Here is a 21,846-nt window from a genome sequence, read left to right as displayed (position 1 = left end):
AAGGTACAGAGGTGTAGAGATATACCTATATCTGCACTCTGCATCTCATCTCGGTATCTATGTTTCTCCACTATCGCTTCCCAAATGTATGTGTGAAATTTATCTTAAATCAACTGAAATATATTCAAAGGGAAAAAGGTATATACAATTATGTTGATGAAATCAGACCATGCCAGTATAAAACTTCCTTCAGTTATGACTTAGTAAAATAATTGCAGGCATGAAATAGATACTGCACTATTCAAGAACTGACCCCTGAGAGACATTTCGTGTGTATTTAGTCAAGAGGAAACTCATTGGGCAGTAGGACTTTACTAATTTGATGCAATTGAGTTACACAGGTACAGTTCCAAACTACTAAGACATTAGAGTGAAAACTTTATTTTGTAAACCTTACACAACATCACTTCTCAGCCTTTTGGCTAAGATCAAACATAGAAGCTATTACCAGATTAATAGCTGATACATCCCCTGCACGGGGGCAGTATTTGAGGCAGTTTTTCCTAGTGGATAGAGCACAGGCCTGGGACTTGGAGATCTGGTTTCTATTCCCAGCTTTGCCACTGGAATGTTGGGCGACCTTGGGCAAGTCACTTCACCCTTTGCCTCAGTTTCCCCAACTGTAAAAAGGGGATAATGATGCTCACCTCCTAGATAAAGTGCTTTGATATCTGCAGATAAAAGGTGCTATATAAGAGAGAGGCAATGTTGTTGTTATCACAAGGGGAAAAGCCATGATTCTACAGGACTTTTATATGTGTTCTAGTGCTGGTGTGGTGTTCTCCTTTATAATGTGTTCACAGATCACTGGTTCTACCAGTGTGACGCTTTCAGCGGACACAGACACACACTCTCTGTGTAGCCTCTCACACATACTAAACAGGGGCAAATCCCTGTTGATGCAGTAGCTTACCATTCTTCTGTGGCGTTACTGACAACATTGTAAAGAGAAATAATGTTAGTGTTTCCTACAGTTCTTGGGTACTTGTTTATTCCATGCAGCTCTGCCTGCGAACTCCTTCAGTCTTAGAGAACTGGAGCTGTTTGAAGGAGAATTTGGGTCTTTTCATTTGCTTTTGGTTGGTGCAATGATCTGCTGCAGCATGTGCACTGTCTGTAACAAAAGTATTTTTGGAACAGAAGAACTGGTGATTTTTCTTGGCTTTCCTTGCATGTCACTGCGAACTCCGGGGTGCTGGATATGTGATGTATCACAGGCTGCAAATCTCACTAACAGCAGCTGTGCGGTGAATGTAAACTAGCAGTAACAGAAATAAAGGTTACTTCAAAGCTGAAGATAACTAACTTCCTCACTCTGTTTCATGTACCACCTGCCAGTAAAGCTGGGTGTGTGTGTGGCAGGGGCGGGGGGGGGGGGGGGAGACCCTGCTTCTAAAACTCAACTGCCTCTTTATTAAGAGAACTGTTTACAGAGATGCTGCAACTGCAGCTAGGATTCTAGCCCTCTGTTAAGTGGTTTTGGATCAATGCAGATACTCAGTTTACCTGATGGTTTTCTCATCACTGCTAGGCTACTAATCCACTCTGAGCTAGTCTCAACAGGTGTAATGATGCCACTTCTTTGCATGGTTTCCTATACCGTCAGTGGCTCCACCAGGGTTAATGCATTCAATAGTTTCACAGGCTGCACATTGGGGTCTACTTCTAATTCCAGCTTGCTATCTGGGTGTCCATGTCCTTGAAATATGTCCTGACATTCTGTTAGAATGCTGGACAGGGGCCTGGGCCTTCTCTCACATTGAGGATAATTTGGTATTGTACTGCAAGCAAATCCATGGTTTGCACTGCCCAGCAGTGGGTGGTACTCCAATGTGTCAACTACTATAAATTCCAAGTTATGTCTCTCGTTTCATGGGTTTCTTATCAATGGCCTGCATTTGCCCATTGGTCTCAGAATGGTTTTATTGCACTTGGGTCATATTCCTCCAGTCTAATATTGATGCTTATCTGTGTTGCTGGGTTAAATGGAGCAGGCTCCATGATCCATCTGGAATCTAACTGGTCGTTGATCTAATAGCATGGTTGCAAATATGGCGGTTGAATGGCTGGCCGCCTTCATCCTCAGTGTGCATAAACTGCAGGTTTTTGGGTTTGCTAGAAGTGCACTGCAGAAACTTTGTTGGAAGTCTCTATATCCTCAATCCCTGCATGTACTTCTGCCTTTCTTCCAGGGGTGGCTTCAGTACTGGGACATACATTGGTTTTGTTTCCCACATCCTTTGCACCACTACCCACAGGCTGGGCATTTTTCTTTCTGCCTTCAGTGTTGCTTTCCAAAGTATATACACTGCAGCATGATGTCTGCATTCTTGGCTGGTCAGTCTCTGCCCTGCCTCCTGGGTTCCTTCAGCTTGAGCCTGTGCACTTGTTCTGCACTAGTGATTGTTGTTACTTTGATCCCTTCCATGGACAATTCAGCTGCCCTTGCTATTTGAAGCCACTTCTCCAGGGTTAAATCCCCTTCTCCCCACACTCTGTCCTGTTAACAAGAATCACGTGTCCCACACATAATTCTCTCTCCAATTAGGGAATTTTTAATGTCTCCAAAGTTACATGTGGATGCCAAAGTTCTCAGCTCTGTAATACAAGTATCGATTTCCTCTTCTGCTTCTTGGTTTCACGTTAAAAAAAAGTAACTCTCTACAGTGACAAGGTGGGTGAGGTGATATCTTTTATTGGATCAGCATCCGAGAGAGACAAGCTTACACAGAGCTCTTCTTCAAGTGTCTCTACAGTGGCATGCTGTTTGGGTTTACGGTACTCAGACACCTTTATCAGCTGTTCCAGTGTTTCAGGCATTATTAGAGTGTCTTCTCACATACTTCTAATCCCTTCCTCCAATAAAATAGTAAAAAAGCACTCTCTGTTCCTCACCTGTATCCCCTGTGGTCAGCTCTGTATGAAGGTATTATTCTTGCTTACATTGCTTCCATTCCAATGAAAGGTTTTTTTGTTAAGAAATCCAGCATTCCTGGAGGTCCCAGTCCTCTGTGCAGCCTGTTTGCAGATGCTATATGTTTGCCTGTTAATCACACTCTCCTTCCTGTTATGGGTCTCACTAGACTGAGTTGCCACCATGTTCCATGTACCTTGTGCTGCATAACGACATGACAGGTCTCCGTGTTTCTAAAACTAAACTGACTCTTTATTAACAGAACTATTTACAGCCATGCTACAACCACAGCTAGAATTCAAGCCATGTGCAAAACAGACTGGCTTCCTTCCTCTCTTGCCTTCTCCACATTATTTCCTCCTGCTCCTCCCTCCACTTTCTATGATGATTTGCTACTTTTTGGACTCTTAAATAGGTAAACCTTAGTATTGTTTCTGTTTGCTTTACCATTAAATATAAGCTAATGGGAGTCATTCCTGACCTGAATTATGAAATCTATTCACTGCAAGACTTTTAGTTATCTCAAGACATTTTGTCTAATTCTAAGATCAAAACAAAATTAAGATGTGCCCACTGTGGGACCCAGGCTTGTGGACTCAGTGTTTTCAAGCCCATGCTTGAGTGCCCACATTGCACTGTAAAACTGGGCTTACAATTGCTGGACCCGATTCTCACAGTTGTGCTAATACATCCACGCTGCACTACATAGACCTTCTGATTTGGGTCTGCGGCTTGACCTGCATCCACACTGCAAAATGACAGGGCTTGGACCCAAGTCACAGCAGGACTCAGGTTCTGACACCCCCCACCCCATAGCAGAGTCCTAGGACCTGGGCTCTTAGTGTTTGCTGACCCAAGTCACACTGACTTGTGTGTGGACAGGTGCAGGGCTTGGGCCCAAATCTGAATCAGAATCTGGGCTTAGTGTGCAGTGTAGACATACCCTATGAGCACAGAGACACAGGGGAGGCAGCTTTATCCTCCCTGATCCTGGGGCTCTCAGAGGCCCATTTGGCACATGGTACAGATTAGGGCAACTCGGAGGTCTGGTCTAATTTGGGTCCTGGTTGCCATACTCCCTATGAACATAGTGGAAGACAGAATAGCCTCCTCCTGTCATCAGCTTTGGAGTCTCCTATGGAGGTCGAGAGTGTACAGATGCAGAAGTCTGGCTGGGTTTATTTAAGCATCATTTGCTCTATGCTGTACTTTTCTGTTTCCTTTCCATATCTGATTTATAACTCTGGCTCAGCATCCCTTAAGTTCATGTAAAGCAAAGAAATAAAGAGGCAACTGGGCAGCTAACAATTTTCGGAATGTGGATTTGGGGCCAAGTTCACTCTAGCCTAATGATGGGCATTCCAGAACTCTTCTGTCTCATAGCTGTGCTGGTGCCACCAGCTAGGGATGATTGAGGAGGAAGGAGCAGTTAATTCCAGAGACGCTGGCTGGGAAAGAAAATGCAGCAAGTCTTCCTTTTCCTAGGCTACTTCTAATGCCACCAGACTGGATGAGAAAGGGCCTCAGAAACTCCTCTTTTTCTGGGCCACTCTTGCTGCCAGAAGTTGGAGTAGGTGGGAAGGAGGACTTCCCCTAGCCCTACTATTCGTTCTTCCTCCCCTCCTTCCATTTATCTTCCACTCTTTCTCTCTCACACACAGTGAAAATGAGGGCAAGGCATGCGGCTTGAGGAGGGAAATTGAAAGGCAAGTGGTGGAGGGGTGGTGATAATGTATGTGGGGTTCAGAATGAAGAGTCAGTGAAGCAGGAGGAAGGCAGAGGTAGGGGAGAGAGGAGAAGGAGGAGAAAGTGGCAGTGGGAGAGCCTATCCTCTGAAGGTTTCTATTTGAGTTGGGAAGTCATTTGTTCCCCACAAAAGTGCCTAATTAGATTAGGAACCCGATTCCCGTTAAAAATGGGACTTAGGCACCTAAGTCACTTAGGCATCTTTGAAAATGTTACCCATAATGATTTAGAATATGAGAAAGAGTAACTGGTATATGTGCACTGAAAGTTCACTTCATAAAACTTTTCTTTGCATCTCCATTTTTGGAATGGAACATGAAACTTGTTAGAATTTTTTTAGTCAAGGTATTTATAGTTACTGAAGCCAAAATATTGTTAGTTTCACTTACATTCTTTAGTGCACCATAAGTACATGGAACTTTGACAACACAACCAGAGGAACTAATATATACAGTATCTAGAATAACATAAGTATAATGAAAAAAACCTAGAGCTATGTATATGGCTATGGAAAATATCTTAATAAACTCAGGTTATTATAATTGCAAACTACCACACAGCCTGCTTACTTGATGGGGATCCATAGGTAAAAGGTGAAAGAAGAAAAGGACAATGTGAGGACTGTGGCTCAGTAGAGACAAAGGCATAGGCGGAAGACAAGGGAAGGGAAGATAATGAAGAGGAAATGAATCTGAAGAGGGTGGAAATGAAGAGAAAGGGGAGATGATAAACAAAGATAAGAGAAAAGGGATAACAGCAGTGGCGGCATAACAGACTGATAAACCAGTGGAGAAGGTTAATGGTGAATCAAAGAAAAAAAGACAGGAGGAAAAAGATGGGCAGGTAAAGGTGAAAAGAGAAAGAAAACAGAAGGTGAATGGAGAAAAGGTAAAAGACATTTTTTTTCAAGTCCATCCCCGAAAATATAACCAACACTTGTACACTGATTACAGCATCATGCACAGGGTTGGCCAAAGGATGTTGGGGACAGTTATGTGGATCTTTGAGGCATCCCCAAATTTACCTGATATTTTTACATAAAAAGGAGATTGAGGGTTCAGGTTACCAGTAGCCTACACCGGGAGAGCTTGCATAGAAACCAACATTTAACATAAAGAGTTCTGTCTAGGGAAAATCTGAAAAGAATATTTGCAGAATTTGCCCAGCTGTAGTCAGAATCATTGCAAAGTAAAAATGGTGCCTTCTCATTTAGCTATATTTTATTTTCATGATAAAGCAGTGGATAACTTTTGACACTATTTGGCATCGCTTAGCTAATACTGCAGTGGAAGAATGAGCTGGATCCTATTCTGCCTTGTGCATCAACTAAATTGTCAGCAGTAACCGTTTTAAAGTGCTCACAATGGGTCAGATCATGCTATCGATTGTAAGCAGAAAGTCACATGGGTCTCAAGGGGGAATTTCTGCTTCAAAACTGATGGTATATTAATAAGATCTAATATCTACACTTCCACTTCTCAAATTCTCAGTATTATAACTGTGTTGCATTCATCAGTTCCTGCAATACCAAGACAGGCCATACAGGAGGCAAAGGTGTTCATCTAACTCAGCAAGTTATGAAGGACAAGCAAGCAAAATATTTAAGGACGGATCAGTTCATTGGTACTGACAGTGATGTGGGAAGCAGAAACACAGTGTAACTTTTGGAGCCAGGCTACATTTACAGTAAACATAAAAGAAAACACTTTTTTTAAAAAAAATTTCACACTGACCATTTGATTTGGAGATGTTTGGAAGGGAATAAACACAGAATCCTGTGATATCATTTTCAGCATTATAACTTTGCTACTCCTTTTTCTTTGCACTTATATAACTTTTTTCATTCAAGGATCTCAAAGTGCTTTACAAGCATTAACAAACAAAGATTTTATGAAAGTCATAAATTTTTGTGAATGTTAATACATTTTTAATGTCAGAAACAGAACTGCACTGAAATGAGCCAAAATTCAGTGTAGCAGACATGATTTGCAGAAACATTTTTTTTTTGCCGATTATTTTATCTGTCCTGTTTCTTTGGTGAAAACAAAAGAAATGAGAACTTAGGAAACTAATCTTGGTGGCATTTCTTCCCAGAGAAATAGACTGCAACTAAACTGCAGAGGCCAATGCTGGAGTTTGCAGTGTGACTGGCTACAATTTACTGGTCAGCCTTTTCTGGTGAGTGAGTGCAACTTTAGGATAACATCTGCAGCTTTTTATCTAAACATCTTTTGATGGGAAGAACCAGATCTTCAGCTTCAGCTGAGGATTTGTCCTAAAATGACAGTAGATGGATTAAATCCCTGGCATTCTTAGAAATGGCAGAGATAATAATTCCATAGCAATATAAAATTTCATTTTTGCTTTGAGACTCAAGGCTGTATTTTGGATGATCTATTCCAAGGCCTGATTATTAATCAACCTCTGGGTTGTGAGGACTCATAAAATGTATTCCTTACCATTCTTAGGACTTGTCTAAATGCGGAGCTGCATAAGTTTAACGAAAAACATCTTTTTAATTTAAAGTGATTTAGATTAAACTGGTGCAAAGAGCTGTGTGAAATGTGTATTTCATTTTAGCCTAAGTCAATTAGGAACAGGTTAATGAAACCACAGAAAGACACTTAAACTGAAGCAAGAATGGCCACATAGGGTATGGCTATGTGGCAATTAGACACCGGTACCTGGTCCTTGTCAGCTAGCTTGGGGTAAGGGGCTGTTTAATTGCAGTATAGATGTTTAGGCTCAGGCTGGAGCCTGAGCTCTGGGACCCCATAAAGGGGGAGGGTTAGATGTGGATGCCTAATTGCAAGGTAGACTTACCCATAGGGGTTTGCACTGGTTTAACTAAATCAGGTTAAATTAAACCAGTGCAAGATATGTGTAGGCAAGGCCATAGTGTAGGTCTGGAATGATATGTATTGGAATGCTGACATGGTGACCCACATCCTTTCTTGTCCACTTGCGGATATAATACTTCAGACTTGTATCATAATTAATTAAAGTAGGCACAGCCAAGAGAAGAAAGGGAAGTGGTGGCAATTGCAATAACTGCACTTCAGATACATTCAGAGCTGGATAGTCAGTGGGCTTAACAAAGGTAAATGCTGATAGTTCTTCATTTTCAAAACTCTTCATGGACTTGTGAAAGCCTGCTTCATGGATGTTCCACTCCATACATACCTTGCACCTATCTTTTCTAGGTTCCCTATTCACTTAGTAATAACACCTCCGTGACGGGTTCGGTCAGAGAGACCCGCTTGGGACTGTCACCTGCCGTGGTAAGACTACCTCTGAGCCCATTTTCCCTGCCAGCTTGGGACTTCAGAACCCTGTCTTGTTGAGCCAGACATGCCAGCCTGCTGCAAACACAGACCCATGTCTGAACCACGTCCCCCAAAGCTGCAGGCTTTAACTGAAAACGCCCTAGAAAGTGCTCCTGCCTCTAGCACCCAGACACCCAGCTCCCAATGGGATCCAAACCCCAAATGAATCCGTTTTATTCTGAATAAAGCTTATACAGGGTAAACTCATAAACTGGCTGCCCTCTTTAACATTGATAGAGAGATATGCACAGCTGTTTGCTCCCTCAAGTATTAATTACTTACTCTGGGTTAATTATTAAGCAAAAAGTGATTTTATTAAGTATAAAAAGTAGGATTTAAGTGCTTCCAAGTAATAACAGACAGAACAAAGTAGCAGCCGTGTTAGTCTGTATTCGCAAAAAGAAAAGGAGTACTTGTGGTACCTTAGAGACTAACAAATTTATTTGAGCATAAGCTTTCGTGAGCTACAGCTCACTTCATCGGATGCAACCGATGAAGTGAGCTGTAGCTCATGAAAGCTTATGCTCAAATAAATTTGTTAATCTCTAAAGTGCCACAAGTACTCCTTTTCTTTAGACAGAACAAAGTAAGTTACCAAGCAAAATAAAACAAAACACACAAATTTAAGCCTAATACATTAAGAAACTGATTACAGATGAAATCTCACCCCCAGAGATGTTCCAATAAGCTTCTTTCACAGACTGGACTCCTTCCTACTCTGGGTCCATGAACAATTCAGCTTGTTGCAGGCCGACGCCATTGTTTACATGTTAGTTTGAACGTTCCCAGGAAAGTTCAGATGTGGATTAGTGTCTCCCAAAATCCATTGTTAGTTACGTACTCCCAATTACTTGAGTAATCCCTTCACAACATGTTGACCAAACCTTTCTTATGTGTTCCCTATAGCAAACACTTTAAATATAAGCATAGAGTCAATGCTCATAACTTCAGATATAAAAATGATACATGCATACAAATAGGATTAATATATTCAGTAGATCATAATCTTTGCAAAGATATGTTACATGGCATATCTAGCATAAAACATATTCCAGTTATGTCATATTTACACTCATAAGCATATTTTTATAAAGCATTATGGAGTGCAGCATCACAACCTCCTCTTCCCCCATTTGCCTGGTGAAATATTGTTCCTGTAGGTAAAATAGAATTTAATAGGACCAAATGCTTAAAAGAACTGAAGGAGTCAAATCAAATGTTTCATTGTAGAACCATTAGCTATTCAGAATCTGGTACAGGAATCATTTAATTTTTCTGTGAAGTAATAATTAAACTAATTTAAATGTCCTTTTTTAATGCAGACACTTTTTTACAAATCAAATTAATCCTTTGCTTTGAAAGAAGACAAACTTTCTTGTTCATCTTTGCTCATTATGATACTTTAGCTGAAAAATAATTGCATAGAAAAATGGATCTAATGAATGTACTTGTGTATATGAAAATGAAAATTTTGTTTCCTGCAGTGAAGCATTCTTGCACATTGCCCTCCTATCGGAAGTCATATTCTTTACTGCTGTCCATATGAAGTTGGCTCATTGAACAGAATATTTTCATCAAAATAACACTGTCACAAATTTCATTTCTTTGCTAGTAACACATTTTCTCAATCCAAACATTGTAAATGCCTTAGTGTAATAATTATATTTAAAATGCTTTTAGTGGAATGATGTTACTGCTATAAATTAAATTTTTTGCTTGCTATCCTTCACTGGAAGTACAGGATGTTTTTAGATTAAGCAGCATGATGCTAAACTCCATTAAATCAATAGTCAGGAGTTGCAATGTCTTTTAATGAGTGGTAATAAATCCTAAAATGCCAGTGATATTTACTTATCACTGTCATTATTCATATTGGTGGAAATCTGTTCCATTCCTCTGTTCTTTATTCCTGCTTGGTTAACTGGGATAATATTCCTATAATTAAATGTAGCTGGTTTCATTCCTATGAGTATAAAATTCTACAGAACTGTCGTAGGCAAGTTAAAGAACATAATACCCCCTTTGAAACCCACACTCCAAACTACACATGTCCCAGGCACAAAATAGTCAGCTTCTTGTAAGGTTTCCATCACCACAGTAGCTGAGCACTGCTCAAGTTGGGTACTCAGAAAATGAGGTACACTAACTAGAGGGCACTTCTGAAAAAGTGGTCATTAATCTCTGTGCACCAAAGATCCCCATCAGTAAAATGGGGACAATATATCCTTATCCTTATTTTGCTATGACCTGCCCCTAATGTAAGGACCCTTTGTCTGTGCCTGCCAGGGGTCAGCTCCCTGACTCCACCAGCCACTGGCAACACAAGTGCTCCTGCTCCCCATCCCCATCCTGATCTCTCTACAAGTTAATGATAGGCACACTCCCACCCCAAACCTGCCAAGCATCACCCTGGAGTGCCCTGCCTCTCATCCACTGGACACTCACAGTATTTACAAAGTCACTGTTCCAGTGTACGTCAGCTTACCAGTTACACCTTAGAACACAGCTCTGTTTAAAACACAGAGCTTAGGGCATGTCTGCACTACAAAATTAAGTCAACCCACCTTACATAGGCATACAGCCACCTCAGTAACTACATCACTTGGGCGTGTCTACATTTGCTCCTTGTGTCAGTGGTGCATGTCCTCACTGGGAGCACTTGTATCAATTGTAATCAGTGTGGGGCATTATGGGATGGCTTCTGAAAGCCAGTAATAGTCAATGTAATCAACACAGTGTCTACACTGACTCTGCGTCGACCTAACTACATCGACATAGACTCTACTCCTCCCATGGAGGTGGTGTTATTAAGTTGGCATAGTAGGGCAGTTACATCAGTGGGAGCAAAATTTTAGTGTAGACACTTCCATAGGTCGATGTAAACTTCCTTGCATTAACCTAACTCTGGAGTGTAGACCAGGCCTTAGATATGTTTATAATGAAAAGAAGTAAAAGATAACTTAAAGTATGGAGATTCAAAAAGTAGCAAGTCAAAGTATTGGAAACAAATAGTTACATGTAAAATAAAATCATAACCTACCTTCTAGAGCCTAGTTTTAATTAATAAAATACTGTCTTCTCTAATGAAGTTCAGCAACCCAAAGTCCTTGCAGCATTTTCTAGCCAGGTTGGATATGACCTCTTTTTCTAGAAACAAGGGATGAACTCAACTTGTCTCCTCAGGGAAGGATTTAGGGTGTCTCCCTGTACCCCGCGTTATACTTGAACAATCCATTGTCTTTTCTTGTGAACAGGACCCTCCCACTAGTTTCCCTCCCCGCCCATGTACTCCTTTCTTGCTGGTTTTATAATCTCTCTCTGAATATTCGGCTCAGACTATAGATAGGCTTCCACTGTGAAGCAGACAATGCACACATGACCAGCCAGAGAGCGGTAAGTGTACCTTCCTTCCTGCCTGACAGAAGCATGTCGATCACCTTTGTGTGACCTACCCTGACATAAATTTATTTTAAGAACATAACTTTCAGTATAGATACATAACTCCTTAAATATTAGCCATACATATATTTCACAATGACTATGAAGACCAGTACATTACTGGCTGTTGGTAAAGACCTCACATACCACACTTTGGCACGGTATTATGCAGACATCAGACCTGGAGATCGTGGTAAATCCCAATACACTCCTTACATCCTCTGCCACTTGGCACTAGAGTGACCAGACAGCAAGTGTGAAAAATCGGGACAAGGGATGGGAGGTAATAGGAGCCTATATAAGAAAAAGACCCAAAAATCGGGACTGTCTCTATAAAATCGGGACATCTGGTCACCCTAGTAGGCACCAAGTGCTCCCTGCTACTTTATTCCTTGCTTTGTCATTCTGGCGTGTGACTTTTGCCTTATAAGATGAATGTATATTAGGAAAGTACTTAGAGATAATCAAAGGAAAACTTATATGGCAAATATCATTAATCTTAAAGATAAGATGCAACTCTGCATTTCATATCATATTTTATTTTCAGTAAGTGTTATACTAGCTTTCTCACGTATGTAGAGATTTCAGTAATGAATCGCATGCCCTGCAATCTGTAGATGCACTGTTGTCCTGCTTGGCAGATGTAGAACAAATGAAGTTCTGTTGGGTAGCTCCAAAACTGTCAGCTTTGTTTTTATTGATCCAAAGGCTAGAGATACAACATGCTTATTGCTTTGTATGACAACCCGGGGCCTTTTGATGTCAGGAGGATTTCACTGAGCATGCTCCCTGAGTCCAGCTGGTGGCTTCCCATAAGATGATTCTGGTTAACTGAGTCACGTAGCTGCTGGGTGATATCAGCTGAAAGATGAGAAGTGTGTTCAAGAGCCCAGCTAGTGGGGCTGAAATACGTACTGAAAATGTATTACGAATGCGAATTCCAAGGGCTTTGTGGGAACTAAGATGTGTAGGGCCTCAGACTTCTGTAACCTGCACAACACATCTGGAGGGGCAGATTACTGCTGAATGTCTTCGCGGGTGTGCCAGCATAGGTGCCAACTCCGTGGGTGCTCCAGGGCTGGAGCAAGCAAGGGGAAAAATTAGTGGGTGCTCTGGACCCACCGGCAGCCAAGCTCCCCTCCCCCCCCCCAACTCCTCCTCCGCCTCCTCCCCTGAACGCACCACGTCCCCACTCCTCTGCCTACCTCCCAGAGCTTCCTGCCCGTCTGCCGCCAAACAGCTGGCTTGTTGCTCCAGGGTTGAGGGGGGGGGAAGGAGCAGGAACGTGGAGCGCTCAGCTTCCCATGACCTTTCTATTCTCTTCCATGTCGATAACAGGCTACCTTCTTAGGAACAAATTAGAAAGTCTGAAATATGAGACTTAAAGCCAAACGGCCTTTCTGGTTACGTAAACCTGGAAAGCACCCAACTGGGACAAAGAGTAAAGAGATGTGCAACATGGAATACTCTTTAGTACCAGATCCAAGGTACTAATTTAATTCAATGACACTTGCATGGCCCCTATTAAGCCCAGAATGGGAGCAGATCAGTGGTGCCAGCATAATCCAATTAGAATTCTAAATTGTCTATTTTTTCCCTACTTGATTGGATTGTGGTTTGAAATTTAAACCAAAGGATAGTCCAGGGTATAGTACTGATAATCTGCATGTGCACTAAAACCACAACCTGGCTGCTGCTCACTTATAAACATGCCACTTCGTCAGCCAGCAGCAGCAGCATGTTTGACACCAGGCACAGAAGTGTGTGATATTTCCATGAAATCAGCCACCCACACGCAGCAGAAACGGCCTGTCATCTTAAAGATAAGACCATTGAAGGCACGAGGGTTTAAAGTGGGGGGTGAAGGTTGCTTTGTGAGCTCATGAGGAAGAGGATGTCCTTGTGCAATTGTGCAGAGTCCCTGCCTGTGGCGGTTCCAGGAAGGGAGGAAACGGGGCACTCTAGAAGTGGTGCCAAAAAGGAAGCCAGTGTCACCTTAGGACTCAGGGCACATCTACACTTAAAACACGGCATCGGCGCAGCTGTGCTGCTGTAATGGAGATGCTCTAAGCTGACAGGAGAGGGGTCTCCTGTCAGTGTAGTTAATTCACCTTCCCGAGAGGTGGTAGCTTTGTCGGTGGGAGAAGGCCCCCCCCCCACCCCACATAGCACTGTCTACATGGGAGTTTAGGTTGGCATAACTACGTCACTCATGGGTGTGGATTATTCATACCCCTGAGCAATGTAGTTATACTGATATAGGTTTTTAGTGTAGACCAGACCTCAGGGGAAGAATAACTTGTCCCTCCACCACTCCAAGTTCTGGAAGAAGGAACACATCCATGATCATATTAGGTGGGGAAACCCACCAGAACGTTCTACAGGGATGGACAAATCGTATCTTATACTGAAGCACAAACAGAAGTAAAAAAAGGAAGAATGGGCCTTTGGTCTCAAAGAATTCCTAGAGGTCCCTTTACACCTGGCTGCAACTGGCTTCCCTTCATGGATTTTGCTCACTCTTTTATGTCTCAGTTCAGCTAAGCACTTATGCATGCACTTAAATCCTATTGGTGTGCATACCACTTCTCAGGCAAAACAAGAGGTCTCCAGCAGTGTCCCCACCACACCACTGTTCTTCTGTCTTCAGAGAGAGATAGGAGTGGGACACCATTCCCACAGGATTCTACCCTCTTGGAGGGGAGGAGCAGTCCACCAGAGACGTCTCCCCCAAAGTTTCCGTTGCATCCCATCCTACATATATCAGTTTGATTTTGGTTGAAGGCTGCTCTGTATCTTAACTGTACCAGCCCATAGTCTGATAGACTGCTAACACTATACACCGCTAACACCAGGTCTGAGCATGGCCCTAATTGTTATACCAACTAAATGATACATACATAGCTTGATTCTGCAAGGTTCTGTGCTCAATCCAACAAGAGAATTTAAGGACACGCTTAACTGTAAGCACAGAAATACTCCCGTTAATTACAATGGTACTGCTCACGTGATGAATGTTAAGTATATACTTAAGTTCTTTGCTGGACTGAGGGGAGAGTGCTCAGCATCTTGTAGGATCAAGCCCTGAATGAGAGAAGACAGGCTCTTCTATCACACTATGAGCTGGTACAGTTAAGGTACAGTTAAGGTGTATAGTTTATCCAAATCAAGGGAATTGGATCAGCTTACACCAAGCCTGGATTTAACCGTAAATATTTATTCCCATTTATTATGAATAAAGCAAGTCTTAAAACGTGTGGATCTGAGAAATAAAAGGGAAGTGTAGCGGGATCTTATTGGAAAACCCGGGAAGTGGGTGGGCGCAAGCAAGCCCACCCACTGCTAAGGGCCCCTCCCCCAGCCTAGCGGGAGGGACCACTGGACCCAGGGACCAACTGATTACGGGGGACAACTAATGAAAAACAGGGACAGGAGTGAGGGTCAGAGGTTCAAAATGAGGATACCGGATGAGGACACCGAGCAGAGAACCCCGGACAGCGCCTACTGCTCCTCAAAGCTGTCGAGGGAGCCAGTGGACGCTGCCCAGTGGAACTCTGCTCGGATGCGTGAAACTAGGGAGGAACGGAAATAGGCCCCGCAGTCGCAGAGCACCGCCTCGTCCAACATCCTCCTCCTGGTATTGTAGATGGAGACTTTGGCCAGAGCCAGGAGGAGGTTGACGAGGAGGTCTTGCGACTTCGTGGGGCCACGGATTGGGTGTGCGAAGAGGAACAAGTGTGGGGAAAAGTGCAGCCAGAACCTCAACAAAAGGTTCTGGAGGAGCCGGAATAGGGGCTGCAACCTGGCGCATTCAAGATAGGCGTGCGCCAGGTTCTTCCTCCCGCCGCAAAAGGGGCAGGCCTCAGGTGTAGGGGTGAACAGCGCCAGGTGCACGCCCGTGCTCACGGCTCCATGAAGGAGCCACCAACTGATGTCCCCGGCGGGCCGTGGGACCAAGGTGGAATAAAGGCTGGCCCACTGGGGCTCCTCACCCTCTTTAGATGGAAGATAGTCCCGCCATTTGGTGTCAGGGTGGGACACGAGGGTGAGGTAATGCAATGTATGGAGTACGAGCGTGTACAGATGGTTTCTGGTCACTGTTCGAAACCGGACCGGCTACAAGGAATGCAGCCGGCTTGAAGTGTGGGAGCGGGGAGGCCGGGGGGGCTCGTGGAACAGGGGCCCAAGAAAAATGTCCGGAGGGCCAGGGGTGAGGGGTGGGCGGGGAACGCCCTCTCGCAGGGCTCACCGCAGGAAAGCGAAAGAATCGGGTGACAAGGCAGCCTTCACCTCCGGGAGTACGCGCCTAGGGGTCGGAAGGGTGGAAAGCCCCATGCGTCGTCCGAGCGTGCAGGGCTCCACCAAATCCCCCCTGTCGTAGTCCAGGAGGTCTCCGACTCTGGTGGTTTCTGCCAGGACCAACCTCCAACACACCGAGGGAGACTCCACCACCTGCACACGGAGGTCAAGATTGTGTAGCAGGGGCTCAGCGAGGAAGTCCGCTCCCTCGGTGGCCACAAATGACCTGGTCACAGAAAAAAGCTTCCAGGTCCGGAGGAGACCATAGAAGACTGGCAGCTTGGAGAGGTCTCGCGGAAGGCCTCTCAGATGGAGAAAAAAGAGCTGCCGGTCATATTGGAGCCCTCGGAGGCAGCGGAGGAAGGCGTGCGCCAACGTGCTCCACGCCGGACTACCTGCACCATAAAGGAGCCTCTGCAGGGCCTGGAGGCGGAAGACATGGACCTGGCTGTGCAAGCAAACCAGGCCCTGTCCTCCCTCCTCCAGGGGAAGACTCAGAGCCCCTGCAGAGACCCAGTGCAGCCCCGGCCAGAAGAACTCCAGAGCCATCCTCTAGGGCCTGGCCAGGATCCTCGGGGCCAGGCTCAGGGTGTTGATTCGGTGCCAGAGCATGGACAGGACCAGTTGGTTCAGCACCAGCGCCCTCCCTCGCAGGGAGAGACACCGGAACAGTCCTTTCCATCTCTGCAGCTGCTCACCCACCCTGGCTTCCAAATCCTGCCAGTTCTCCGGTGGAGAAGGATGCGTGGCGGATAGATAAACACCAAGATAGAGCAGTGGACCTGCGCTCCACCAGATGGCTTGAAGTGCGGGTGGGAGGGAGCTCGCCTGCCACCCGTCCCCGGCCACCAGGGCAGAGCTTTTGACCCAGTTGATCCGGGCGGAGGAGGCCGCCCAATAAACGGCCTGGCAGGCCTCCACCCGCACCAGGTCGTCCGGGTCCTGGACCACGAGGAGCATGTCATCGGCGTATGCAGTTCCGGCTCCCAAAGCGTCAACCCCGTCAACCTCTTGTGGAGGAGATGGAGGAAGGGTTCGATCGCCAGAGCATACTGCTGGCCCGAGAGGGGGCACATTGCCGTACTCCCTGCCCAAAGCTGACCGGCTTGGTCAGGGTCCAGTTGAGCTAGACCAGACACTCCGCATCAGTGTACAGCACCTGGAGAAAGCCCACAAACGGGGGCCTGAAGTCGAATGCCCGCAGGGTGCCCAGGAGATACCCGTGGTCCACCCTTCTCCTGGTCCAGGCACAGGAGGGCAAACGACAGACCATCCCTACGCCCCAGCTCCAAGAGGTCCCGGACCAAATACAAGTTGTCAAAGATGGTCCGGCCAGAGACGGTGTAGGTCTGGTCGGGATGGACCACGTCCACCAGCACGGACCCCAGCCGCAGCGAGATGGCCTTCCCTACAATCTTGTAGTCTGTGCTGAGGAGCGAGACGGGACGCCAATTCCGTAAGTCACGGAGGTCCCCCTTCTTCGGCAATAAGGCGAGCACAGCTCGCCTGCACGAGAGAGGAAGGACCCCGCTTTGCAAGGACTTGGCCCAGACGATGACAAGGTCCGGGCCAAGGACGTCCCAGAACACGTGGTAGAACTCCACGGTCAGCCCGTCCATGCCCGGAGATTTGTTAGTGGGCATGCGATGGAGGGCTTCCGAGAGATTGGCCAGAGAGAAAAGGAGTACTTGTGGCACCTTAGAGACTAACCTATTTATTTGAGCATAAGCTTTCGTGAGCTACAGCTCACTTCATCGGATGCATACTGTGGAAAGTGTAGAAGATCTTTTTATACACACAAAGCATGAAAAAATACCTCCCCCCACCCTCTGGTCACGCGATTACAGACATGAAAGTTGCAATATTACAACAAAAAAACTTCAAAACCAGACTCCAGGGAGAGACTGTTGAATTGGAATTCATTTGCAAATTGGATACAATTAACTTAGGCTTGAATAGAGACTGGGAATGGCTAAGTCATTATGCAAGGTAACCTATTTCCCCTTGTTTTTTCCTACCTCCTCCCCCCCAGACGTTCTTGTTAAACCCTGGATTTGTGCTGGAAATGGCCCACCTTGATTATCATACACATTGTAAGGAGAGTGATCACTTTAGATAAGCTATTACCAGCAGGAGGGTGGGGTCAGGGGAGATATTTTTTCATGCTTTGTGTGTATAAAAAGATCTTCTACACTTATGCTCAAATAAATTGGTTAGTCTCTAAGGTGCCACAAGTACTCCTTTTCTTTTTGCGAATACAGACTAACACGGCTGTTACTCTGAAACCTGGCCAGAGAGAGAGGCAGCTCCAGCCAGTCTCGGTCACCCGCGCTGACCGTCAGGAGTTCAGTCCAGAGCACCCTGCGGGCATCGGCGTCGGTCGGATCTGGGGAGAAAAGGTTAGCGTAGAAGGCCCTGGCCCTTCCACACATCTCCTCCGGATCCGTGAGGGGGGTCCTGTCCTCCGCCAGGAGGCAGGTGACGTGCTTTTTGGCCCCCCTCCTTTTCTCCAGGGCATAGAAGAAGTGGGAGCCACGATCCACCTCCCGAAGGAGGCGGATGCGGGATCAAACAAAAAGTGTAGCAGGGTGGTCACCCGCTCCTGCCCTGAAGGGCTTAAAACAGCCCTGGGAGAGGGCTGGGGCAGGGGAAAAGCTGGGCTGATTGGGAAGGCAGCCACAGCTGGGGCCACGCCCCAATCAGGCCATAGCTGGCCCTATAAAGAGGCTGGGAGCCAAGAGCTCAGGCAGTCTCTCTCTGGCAGTAGAGAGAGATGGTCCTGGCTGTTTGGGAGTGGAGTAAAGTACCTCGAGTGGAGCAGGGCTAGGGAAGGCTAGAGGAGCTCCAGCCTGGAAACCCCCTAGGCTGCAGGCCTTTGATGAAAGACCAGGAAGGGTACTGGGGTTGCAGAGGCGTGGCCCAGGGTAGGCCAAGGCAGCAGGTCCAACCCCCCCTTTGCCTATGGTGAATGGCTCGTACACTGCAGTCTGCTGCAGTGAATGGGGGCTAGATCGTGACTGGCAGTAGCCATAGACTGAGGCGAGGTGGGGACAGAGGGTTGGGGATTCCCCAGGATGGGGAGACACACAGAGTGGGTGTACGGCCAGGGGGCAGCACCCAAGGTAAAGGGGCACCAGGGTCTGGGAGGGACACGGGGGCCTGAGGCATGCAGGACACTGGCCTGCAGAGGGCGCTCCAAGGCTGGAAAAAGAGCTAATTCCCAGGACGACAACAGGAGGTGCCGCAAGGGTGAGTCTCGCATCGCCACAGGAAGTATGAAAAGCTACTGGAGTTTAAACTGGTGCTAGAATCTTTTAGCTAGAAAATGAAGATGAAAAGAATCACAAGTGCCTGACTCTGCCAGCTAAAGGATATGCACACATTTTGCAGGTAATTCCATACAAGTATTATGTTAAGCATCTTCTGTGACGTTAACAGAACCCATTTAAGATCAATAGCGTTAACCACATTGAATTCTTTGGGCTAATGCTTTAAATTATCAGAATCACATCATTTGGCATTATTTAATCTTCTGTCCCTGTGGCCTATAAACAGCCAACTCTCTTCACCTTTCCTAAACACTTCAAATACTTAGAGCCCTGCAAATCCATGGATATCTGCTTTATACCCACAGATCATTTTTGCAGATCACGACTCAGATGTGGATACAAATTTTGTATCCATGCAGGGCTCTACAAATACTGTTTAAAAAGATTAGTTCAGGTTTATTACTCTGCTGGTGCTGAGATTCTCCATAAGGCCTCATTTCACCACTGAGTTATACTAGTTTGTACTGGCATGACTTAATTGATTTCCTGCCCACTGACTTCAGTAGAGTGAATGATGGTGTAACACAGTGGCAAATCAGGTTCAGCTGTGTATATTTTTGATATATGCAGTGCTACTGTAGCCGTGTCGGTCCCAGGACATTAGAGAGACCAGGTGAGTGAGGTAGTATCTTTTATTGGACCATCTTCTGTTGATGATAGAGACAAGCTTTCGAGCTACACAGAGCTCTTCTTCAGGTCTGGGAAAGGTACTTAGTGTCACAGCTAAATGCAAGAAGGAACAGACAGTTTAGAATAAGTAGTTAGTACATATTCTAAGGGACCATTCAAGGTGAAGTGTTAACACCACTGTTAACATCCCTGTGGTCATAAGACAAAATGTGGGGGGTTACAGCTTGATAAGCGCATAAATCCGGTATCTTTATTAAGCCCATGATTCTTGGAGTCGAGCAATGTTATACATTTAATTTTAAATTTTAATTTTTTGATGCAACTCTTGAGCTGGACAATAATGTTTCACTAGACTTTTTTGCTTTTGATGCATATTTCTGCTCAGATGTTATACAGTTGTATTTGTGGATCGGATGGTTATTTGTTATCATGATGACTTTCCAGTAGAGTTTTTGCATGGAGGTTGTATGACGGAGATACTGAGCTATGATTGCACAGACTATAACTGTTGGAGAATTTATGGGCAGAGTAGCTTAGAGTTTTACTGAGAACCCTTTCCCTAAAATAGGAACCTAATTCTTAGAACCATGGTGTAAGACTAGAAGGGTTCGGGTTTAAAATCTTATGTGATGAGTGAGAGCTGAGTATGGAATTTTAGCCAACTATGAGAAATAAAGGTTGCTATCCACTACTGAACATTTAAGAATGATAAATGATAACATCCTGAAATGCTGTGCTGATGCCAAGACAGTAGCCAGAAAAAGTGGAAGTACTTCCAAGAGTTTGAGAGTCACATGCCATTGAGAAGAGTCAAGGCTGCAGGTATGGGTGTTGTACTAGAAGTGAGGAAGGGCTACAGCTGATGTGGGCTTCAGTTTTTATCCCTCTACAGTATTCTACAAGTGTTTTGTGAAGGAATTCAAAAAATAATTTTTGTCACTATAGCGGGAACTAGTAGTGACCCCTATATCTCTCTTGCCTGATACCTTCCGTTATAAAAGATTCTTGTCACCTTTTTTCAGAAGCTTTAATATCGCTATTGTTTGCAGCAGGGAGAAAAGCCTTGGGCTAGAGAAGCACCTTTTCTTTGTCCCATAAAATTTCATTTGAGTTTAGGGGAGTTGTAAACTGTTAAATCACCATTTCCCTTACTTGCCTTCCCCAGGAAAACTTTGTCAGCATGACAAAATAATAACCGAACCTATCAACATTCTAATGTTTTGTCCATGCCACCATTAAAGCAACAGTAGAACACACTATACTAGGAATGCCTGGGAGCTTCTGACGCACCTGGAGGAAAGACCCGTTCCCTCATCCCAGCCACACCTCTTGGACCCAGCGTATGGCCTGAGAGCCATATTCCCCCCTAAGGGGGCATCATGGGGGGCAGGACTTTCCCCAGCTCTTGGGAGAGGGAGAGACAAGGGAGAGATGGGTTGAGCTCCTCCCATAATATGCCAAATGGGCCAAGCAAATGGCCCCAGTAACTCACCCACCCACTGAGGCACACCACGTGGGACATAATCACATTCTGTCTTTTCCATAGGACACCTGCCTCATTCAGTGCTCAGGGTGGATGCACAAAGGGATAGAATTGAGGTTGCTTGGGCAACAGTAAATATTTCATTTTCTAACTTTGGAATACTTGACTTTGCAATGTAAATACTTCCCTTTTAACATAATTATTTGTATATGGGCTGTATAACTTGAGGAAATGTGGATTATTAATTAGCACAGGACTGGGAGTGAGGACTTGGATTAAAGTCATAGTCCTGACCATGAAACTGACTTGTGGCCTTGGAGTAAGGCATTGCACCCCTCTGTGCCTCAGTTTATCTGCCCTTTATACTAGCTGCAATCATATCTATCTGTGTTAGGGTATATGAGGCTCAGAGCTAGTGAAAGCATCATAGTAGCATGTGATGACACCCATTGGCAGCCAAAGTAATGGGGCCGGGAGTGACAGCAATAAAGCTATGTATTTTTTTGCTTTTTAAACAGGAAGGAGTGAGCATCAGAAACCTCCCAGTGGAAACAAGGTGATGTCCGCATAGGCACTTTCACTTTTCTCTTTAAATGTGTAAGAGCAGCACCAAGGTGACTTCAGTTAATGTTTAAGGGCATTATAATCATAGTAAATACTGAAAAGAAATAAAATAAAGAT

General features: G+C 45.0%; 1 non-coding gene across 1 annotated transcript; it reads left to right on the top strand.

Moving 5' to 3' along the window:
• Positions 1-402: 402 nt before the first annotated feature.
• On the top strand, positions 403-594 carry LOC114018877. Its single transcript, XR_003564080.2, has one exon. It is a non-coding gene; the product is annotated as a U2 spliceosomal RNA (small nuclear RNA).
• The last annotated feature ends 21,252 nt before the right edge of the window (positions 595-21,846 follow it).

This window comes from Chelonia mydas, chromosome 8 (assembly GCF_015237465.2).
Source record: "Chelonia mydas isolate rCheMyd1 chromosome 8, rCheMyd1.pri.v2, whole genome shotgun sequence".
NCBI classification, from domain to species: Eukaryota; Metazoa; Chordata; order Testudines; family Cheloniidae; genus Chelonia; species Chelonia mydas.
This window is presented reverse-complemented; position numbering and strand designations above follow the sequence as displayed.